This window comes from Rhinolophus sinicus, chromosome X, assembly GCF_036562045.2.
Source record: "Rhinolophus sinicus isolate RSC01 chromosome X, ASM3656204v1, whole genome shotgun sequence".
In the NCBI taxonomy this organism is placed as follows: domain Eukaryota; kingdom Metazoa; phylum Chordata; class Mammalia; order Chiroptera; family Rhinolophidae; genus Rhinolophus; species Rhinolophus sinicus.
The window spans coordinates 66,640,940-66,650,031 of record NC_133768.1 but is presented as its reverse complement, the minus strand read 5'-3'; the positions used below and the strand labels follow the sequence as shown (position 1 = coordinate 66,650,031).

Below are 9,092 nucleotides of genomic sequence, written 5' to 3'. Positions count from 1 at the left end.
AAGTCAGTGCAGTTTCTGCCCTTGCCGGCACATATGCACACCGAGAATAGCACCACCAGCCCTGTGTCCAGCTCTCCTGAGTCTTAGGGCACCTCTTCCCTGTGTGTGTGTGTGGCCGGCAGGGAATTCCTCAGCTGCTGAAAGCTGAGTGCTGTATATACCACTTACTGCTGATCCCTGGGAGTGCCTCCGCCGATGTAATTGCCACGCCCTAGGCAGGCCAGAAAGGGTGGGGGCTGGGGATGGAAAGAGGGGTCTTCTCTTTCCCAGCCCAGCTGTGTCACACCCCACCCACAGGCCAGAAACGGTGGTATCTGGGGGTGGATGAGTCTTCTGTCTCCTAGTCCAGGGCAAACCACACTCTTCTCAGCCTCTTCCCTGGACCAAAGCCAGCGGCCAGTCTTCCCTTAGCCCAAACCCCAAGGCTCCTCTGTAATCTGACACTGCTCTTCAGATCAGGAGCCAGTTTAAGTCTCTGGAAGGGTGGGGGTAGGATTGGAAGAGCGGGGGGAGGGGCCCAGGTATGGAGTTTAATAGTCTCAAATGCTAGATATCTGAGAGATCTGCTCTGGGACGCAAAGTAGAGTCCGGCACTTGGCTTTTGTGTTCTCTCTTTTGTCCTGGGAACCCCTGCGTCTCTGCAGCTGGGGATGTGTTTACCCCGCTCTAGGCTGGCTAGAAAGGGTGGGGGCTGGGGATGGAAGGAGGGGTCTTCTCTTTCCCAGCCCCGCTGTCTTAACACTCTTCCCGCAGGCCAGAAAAGGTGGTGGCTGGGGGCGGAAGATTCCCAGCTCCTAGCCTCCTCCCTGGGCCCGCCTGTCTTCCCGGAGCCGGGCTCCAAGGCGCCTATGTAATCTGCCGCTGCTCCTTAGTGCAGAGGCTAGATCAAGTCTCTAGAAAGGCGGGGCAGGGTCAGAAGAGCGGGGAAGGTGCCCAGGCACGGAGTCTGTGTTCCTTGTCCGCCCAAGGACCAACTGAGGTTATTAGCTGAAGTTAATGCTGGATATGCTGCCCCTGCAGCGGGAGAGGACCGCTGTGGGACGCAGGGCAAAACGCCCACCTCGTGGCTTCCGGGCTCTCCTCCGTCCTGGGATATCCTGCGTATCTGTAGCCGTGGGTGTGGGCTGGAATTTCACAGGCACAGGTGCGGAGCAGATTTCCACAACCCGAGGGTGGGGGCCGAATTTCTACCGCCACAGGTGTGGACCGCGATCCCAACCCGCGTCCCCACCGCCGCCGCAGGTGCGGCGCGTCTCCGCTCCGCTCCTTTCCTTCTTCCCCTGCTCGCCCAATTTTTCCCCACCTGCAAGAAATCCCTGCGCGAGTCTCTTCGCTGTTCTGCGTGATGAGCAGAGAGTCCTTTGATGGGTTACAAGCTTCCCGTTTCTGATAAGATCCGACGGAGAACTCAAAAAGTGCGCCCCGCTGCCGCCATTGCTATGACGTCTCGCCACCAAGTTTTATTGTGGAAAATTGCAGGGTTTTTTGAAAGGAAATGCAAAATAGCCAAGGATAGTCAAGGAAATCTTGACTAAGAAGTAAAAAGTTGTTCTCGCTTCGGTAGCACATATACTAAAATTGGAAGGATACACAGAAGATTAGCATGGCCCCTGCGCAAGAGGATGACACGCAAATTCGTGAAGCGTTCCATATTATTTAAATAAAAAAGGAATAAAAAGTTGGAGGATATAAACATTAAGATCTATTTTTAAAAATAGAGGATTAAGAGTGCATTGTATTGGTACAAGTACATAGAAATAGACTAAAAAGCCCGAATATGGAATCCGGGAATAGATTCACACACATAGCAATCAATCTATTGATGACAAGAATAACAATGCTGTGGTATGGGGGGGCGTGGTTTTCTCAATAAATTGTGCTGAGTCAATTGAATATCCATTTTGAAAAGAAGAAGAATCTTAATACTACCTTATGTCACATACAACATTAAATTCCAGATGGATTACAAACGTAAATGTAAAACTAAAAATAATTAAGCTTTTAAAAAATTATGAGAGTCAACATACATTGGAGTTAGAGAATGATTTGTTTAAAGGACACAAAATGTGCTCACTGATAAAGGCAGAAATAATAAATTGGACTATATTTAAATTAAAATTTTGTTGTTTATCAAAAGTCACTGTTAAAAGAGTGAAAATGCAAGTTGTATAGTTTGAGAAAGTATTTTTAACACAAGTACCAATACAGAGTTCATGTTCAGAATACATAAGCAATTATTCAAAATCTGTAAGAAAGAAAAGAAAATTTCAAAAGGAAAAAGCAAAAGACCTAATAGAAATATGGGCAAAAGACCTTAACAGACCCTTTTTAAAAAGTGCATTCTTATAACCTATACACATATAAAAATGTACTCAATTTCACAAGTCATCAGGAAAATGCAAAATTTAACTACATACATATCAGAATTGCTAAAAGGAAAACAACAGTAAATATCGAGTGTTGGTGAGAATGTGCAAAAATTGTTATCCGCATGTTATACTTGTGGGAGTGTGAATTGATACAAACACTTAAGAAAATTGTTTGGCAATATTACTAACGATGAATGAGAACATATTCTATGGCCTAGCAATTTCACTCCTCGGCAAATATACCACAGAAATTTGTACATTTGGTCACAAAAACACACACACAGCAATGTTATAAATGTGCACAGCAGCATTAGTCATGATAGGCAAATCTGGAAAAAACTCAAATGTCTATCTAAAGTAGAATGGATTTTGATTCATTCATATAGTAGAGTATCTACATTATTATTCCATTTATATACAATTCAAATACAAGCAAAACTGATCTATACTGTTAAGGATAGGGTTTGTGCCTAGAAAATCACATAAGGGACCTTCTATTTCTTGATCAAAGTGTTGATGATATGTGTTCCTAAGGTTCGAAAAATTCGTTGAACTCTACACTTAAGTTATGTGCACTTTTCCCTATGCATGTTTTGTTTAAAAAAAAGAAAACAAAACATTGTTTAGTAGTGACATGAATCTGCTCTGAAAAAATTACATTTAAGGTGAGATCAGAAAGGTAAATAGGACTTTTTTTCCAGAGGAGATTAGTGCAGAGGAAACACCATGCATGAAATCCTTGAGGTACAAAAAAAAAAAAAAAAAAAAATTGGAGAAAATGAAAGGAGACCACTCTGGCAACAATGTCAGGATGGAGAGTAAGAGTGACCTGAGATGAGGCTGGTGTACAGCACTAAAGACCATGTGAAGGATTATAAACTTTATCTTATTGGAAGCCACCAAAGAATTTTAATCAGTAACATGGCATACTTCAATGTACTGCAATTTTAAATATATTGCATTCTGTGAGAATACTGTATTGGAGGGCAGTGAAAGTGAGTGATAGGAAACAGATTAGGAGTCTACATAAGAAACAGTAATGGTTTGCATCAACTTCAGAACAGTGGAATTCAAAGTAAGTGGACATATGGAAGAAATATTTTAGAGGTAGAATTAGCAGGAATTGGCAATGGATTCATTGTGGAACATGAAGGGTAGATTTTATCCTTTGATATTTATCACAAGTGTTTGGCTTGTTCACCTGAATCATGCTGTAGAGATGGAGAAGACTTAAGAAAAAGTGGATGTGGGGTGAAGAATACACATTTTATTTCATATATTTCATGTATATAATTTTAATATATCATATTAATTTTAGGTATATATACATATACATTTAGTTTGTAATTGTGGGAAAAACTTATAGAATTGACCATCTTAACCATTTTTAAATGTATAGTTCAATAGTATTCAGTATATTCACATTTTAGCGCAACAAATCTCCAGAACTTTTCGTCTTACAAAACTGAAACTATATCCATTTAAAAACAACTCTCTATTTCCCTCTCCACCTAGACCCTGGTAACCACCATTCTACATTCTCTTTCTATGAATTTGATTACTTCAGATACTTCATATAAGTAGAATAATACAGTATTTGCTTTTTTGTGTCTTGATCATTTCCTCGGGATTCACATATATTGCAGCATATGGCTGGATTTCTCTCCTTTTTAAGGCTGAATAACTTTCCAATGTATGTATATACCACATTTTGTTTATCTGTTCATTCATCAGTGGACATTTGGGTTGCTTAATTTCAGATATTTTAAATTTGAGAATCAACTGAGACTTTCAAATGGAAATATCAAGAAGACAACTGCATATTAATGGGTAGTGCTTACATTCAGGGTACAAAATAAATTACCAAGTTTAAGCCAAATCCAAAGGTTAGCTGTTCAGACTGTATTTGACATTTGACTCTTTTCATTAGATATCTTCAGACAAATTTACTTCTTCCAAAAGTAATCATATAGGTGAAAGTGGCATGCATATTTTACCTGTATAGAAATAAATCTTGCTAAAGCAACATTCTATGATAGTTGGAACTTGCCTGGATTTCTTTCTCTCGTAATGAACATCTTCACTATAATAGTCCTATAGGTTTTAAATGTTACTTGGAAGAGTTGTTAAATTTGAGATTGTATGAAAGGTCCGAAGTGTATTAATTAAAAATGAATTAACTACAAAATGATATAGAATAATGACAAAATAGTTCTAAATGATGTATAATAGTTAACACACATGTCATATATAACCACTGTGTGTGTATGTATAACACCATTATATATCATATATATTTAACCATTGTATACCATACATATGTATATTACTTTTAGGTTAAAAAAGAATGAGAACTCTATATAATTGCACAGAAAAATGTAACAGATAATTTTACATACAAAGATTTCACTACAAAAGTGGGGTGGAAATATGACAATGAAGAATTCAATGCATTAAAAAAAAATCTAGAAAAGAAACCATAACAAGAAGATACAAAAGAGACAAAAGACAAAGCAGCAATAGAAGAAGGCAATCAATGGTGAAGGAAAACATTTTTCTGGATCAAGAATTTTGGAAGATGCTTTGAGAATGAAGTAAACTATCAAGAGTTCTTTGATTGCTAGCAGGGTGACTGATTAGTCAACTTTTGTATAAGCACATGGAAGAAACTTTCTTTGATTCTGTAATTTTTTTTTTGTAAGTAAATCAATGCATGACCATCAAGAAAAATGTTCTCTGAACTGAAAGTCTAAGCTTGGTGAAATTTGGGACTTAGAAATTCCTTTAGAAAGCCAAGTTCCCCAACAGAATCAACAGAATTTTAAAATATTTTTGGCAAAATTGGACTAAGTAACCAAAATAAATGTTTTTTTTAAATTATTTTTTTTCAGTTGCAGTTGACATTCAATATTATTTTATATTGGTTTCAGATGTACAGCATAGTGGTTAGACATTTATATAATTTATGCAGTGATCCCCCCGATTAATTTAGTACAGCCCTGGCACTATACATAACTATTACAATATTATTGATTATATTCTCTATGTTGTACTTTACATCGCATCACTATTTTATAACCACCAATTTGTATTTCTTAATCCCTTCACCTTTTTCACCCCGCACCCCCAACTCCCGTCCCTCTGGCAACCATCAGTTTGTTCTCTGTATCTAACAATCTGTTTCTGTTTCATTTAATTTTGTTGTTGTTATTGCTGTTGTTTTTTAGATTCCACATGTAAGTGACATCATATGGTATTTGTCTGTCTCTGTCTGACTTATTTCACTTAGCATAATACCCTCTAGGTCCATTTATGTTGTCACAAATGGTAAGATTTCATTCTTTTTTTCTGGCCAAGTAACATTCCATTGTATATATGCACATCCTTTTTATCCGGTCATCTATTGTGCAGCCACTATGGAAAAACAGTTTGGAGTTTCCTCAAAAAAATAAAAAATAGAACTACCTTATGACCCAGCAATTCCTCTTCTGGGTGTTTACCTGAAGAAATCCAAAACACTAATTTGAAAAGAAGTATGCACACCTATGTTCGTTGCGGCACTATTTACATTAGACAAGATATGGAAGCAACCCAAGAAATGGTTTGTTGTTGCTTTTTTGCAAGTTTGTTAGTTTTTTCCTGTGGCTGGGGGAGAGTGTATCTTGAATCCCAAAGCTTTTATTAATGACTGATAGACTGATAGATAATGTTTGAAGTGGAAAGTCTGAGAGAGTCTAAAGTCAAAAAACTTTAGGTTCTTTTGAGTGAAATAACTTTAAAGTCATTTCAATTTTTTTCCCCCAGATCCATTCTTGAAATTGTAATCTGATATTGCATTGGGATGGGGTGACAATAAAGCACTCATACTGAGGGTGAAAATCTGAGGCCAGTATTCTACATTTTTGTAGCAGTATTGTATTTGCAATGATTAACAAGGATGGCATTAATTTTCCAAATAGTAAAGTCAACATTTGTCAGTTTTGTAATTTGTATTGATGAGATTATTTTCCACGATGTTCTTATTATTTCCCATTACACATACAATTTTTTTTTGCAGGACAGCATTTATTATTTACTTTTTGTATCAAGAACCATCAAGAAAATAAAAGTTGATTGAAAGATCCACTTTTTAAGGAAGGAATCCCAAAACAACAAAAGAACAAGACAAGCAAATGAGAAACAAAAACGCACAGACACAGACAATAGTTTAGTGGTTACCAGAGGATGAGGAGGGAGAGGGGTCGGAGACGAGGGTAAAGGGGATCAAATACATGGTGATGGAAGAAGAACTGACTCTGGGTGGAGAACACACAACGGGATTTATAGAGGATGTGATACAGAATTGTATACCTGAAATTTATGTACCTTTACTAATAATTGTCACCCCAATAAACTTTAATTTTAAAAAAAGTTATTTTTCTTGTTATTTCTGCTGCATCTGAGCTAAACTGAACATGCATATTATTACAGTTTACAGTCAAAAGTTGTTTGAATATGCATTCTTCTCTGTTACGTGATTTTACAATGGAAATAAATATAACTTTTGTTTGAAGAAGTTATGACTGTGCTCGCATGATACCAAGCACCTGGGTAAAATGGAAAAATTTCATCAATTGTCCAGCTATGCTGCAATATCCACATGTTGGTTGCTGGGTAGATGAAGCATCAATATAACAATAAATAATAGAAAAAGAGGTATATATTCTTCATAAAAATAACTCTGAAGAAATTTAATTTTGTTAATAATTCAGTTCAAATAATACTTCAATTCAAAGGCATTTTATAAAGCCTCTAGTATGCATTTAACACTATGCAAGGTGTCATGGGAAATCAAAAGAAATGTAAAAATACTGATACTAATTGAGTACTCATTCTGTGCCAGGACCTGTGGTAAGCTTATTCCATGAACTATGTATTTTTATTTTCATAGCAACTCTTTAAAGTAGGACCAATTATTATCTCGTTTTTAAAGATGAAAAACCTGAGGCATAGAAAAGTAACTTTTTCTAAGGTCATACAACTAGTAAGTAGCAGAGCCTTAGTAAGTAGCACAGTCTGACTTTAGAGCTTGAGTTATGGCTGACTGTATTCTTCTATCATCAGTTCTAAAGGCAATCTGGTCAGAGAAATAGGACTAGAGGCCCACGCAGCAGTATATAATTAAGTGGAAAATCATGTAGAATCAGCAGATATTAATATGAGAGATTAAGAATAAACCCTGTTTCTTTCTTTTATGGAACTGAAAAGCTTTAATGGCAGCCGTTTGCTGAATTTCTTTTGTGTCCTGCTCTGATTTATTTGTAAGAACACTAATTCTCATTTATTTTAAGAAAGGTGACATGATGGACTAGGATGAAATTATTTTATATCTTATATGTTATCATCTGCCTCTCCCCATACTCACATCTAATACAGAGGTGGTTTCTTTCCAAAGACCCATTTCCTCCCTTGATACCCAGAGGCCAATGGTAAACCTGGAAATTTTTCTCTCATATCTATTCTTTACTTTGTATTCCTACTATCACAGCACTGATATGGGTCTTTTTAAATGACTAGAACTTCTAATGTTCCTTAACAGGTCTTGCTACCTACAGTCTATACCTTCCCTTTTTCCTCTACCATCCTATCTACACTCCATTGATGACCATTTCTAAAACACTTCTCTTATCATGTCATTTTTTTAAGATAAAATCTTTCTGTGGAGAACTACACTTACAGTATTTAAATTTAAAATTCCATAATTACAGTTAAGGAATTCTCAACACTCAAGATGTATATATCCTTACATATTTTTACATCAGCAAAGACTTTAGCGTAAATTGATGCACTAGCTGTGGTAAAATTACCCACTCTAATGAAATTACTTCCTATAATACTATCTCTTTAAAATTCTATCCCTCTCAAGGACTAGTTTTAAATTCTACCTTCTTTATGACCGACCCAATACTACAGTTTTCACTCCCCATTCTGAACTCCTTTAGTTTTTTGCTGACTTTTTAATCAGTCATAAAATCACATGGTTAGGTTGGAATTTAAAAATCATCTAGTCTAACAATCTGTTTGATTATCATGCAATTTCTACAGCATCCTTAAAATTAGGCATCCAACTTATATTAGAACACTCTCAGTCATAGGGAACTCACTAGTTTGTGAGGCAGTTAATTTCATCTTTGCATAGCAGAATAGTATTTTTTTTCCTATGTTGTTAAAATAAGCATCTCTTGACAATTTTACCCATGGTCCTTGTTCTATCTCTTGCTACCAATCATAAAAAACAAAATCCATGACATTATAGATACTATGAGTAAAACAGAAATCATGAGTGTAAGACAGAAGTAGGCCTGTGGTGGAAGATGAAGTAGAATCAGAGAGAGACATAAGCTGAATCATTAAGTATGGTAATTTGCTAGTATAGAAATCAATGGATTCTCATTTCTCATTTCTAAGTGGATCATTTCTAAATGAATGACTCTAGTGGCTACTGTTGGCTCACAGATCTGCTTTCAGACAAGGAGACTACTGTTGTAGCTTGAATAGCATTCCCATCTTTCTGAAGCCTGACTGTGTGACTGCTAAGATTTTTGTTGTTGTTGAAGAAATGAATAAACAATGATATCAAGTGTCTCCTTACTTTACTTGTGTATCCATACAATAAACACCTGCTCAGTGATGTAATCTGAATGTGTAACTGCCTGTTAGCCATTTAAAAATTGAACAGTAAAA

At 36.6% G+C, this 9,092-nt stretch overlaps 1 non-coding gene across 1 annotated transcript; it reads left to right on the top strand.

Moving 5' to 3' along the window:
* The first annotated feature begins 1,548 nt into the window (after nt 1-1,548).
* Nucleotides 1,549-1,657, top strand: LOC141569837 (U6 spliceosomal RNA). The gene has a single exon (XR_012493617.1). It is a non-coding gene; the product is annotated as a U6 spliceosomal RNA (small nuclear RNA).
* Nucleotides 1,658-9,092: the final 7,435 nt, after the last annotated feature.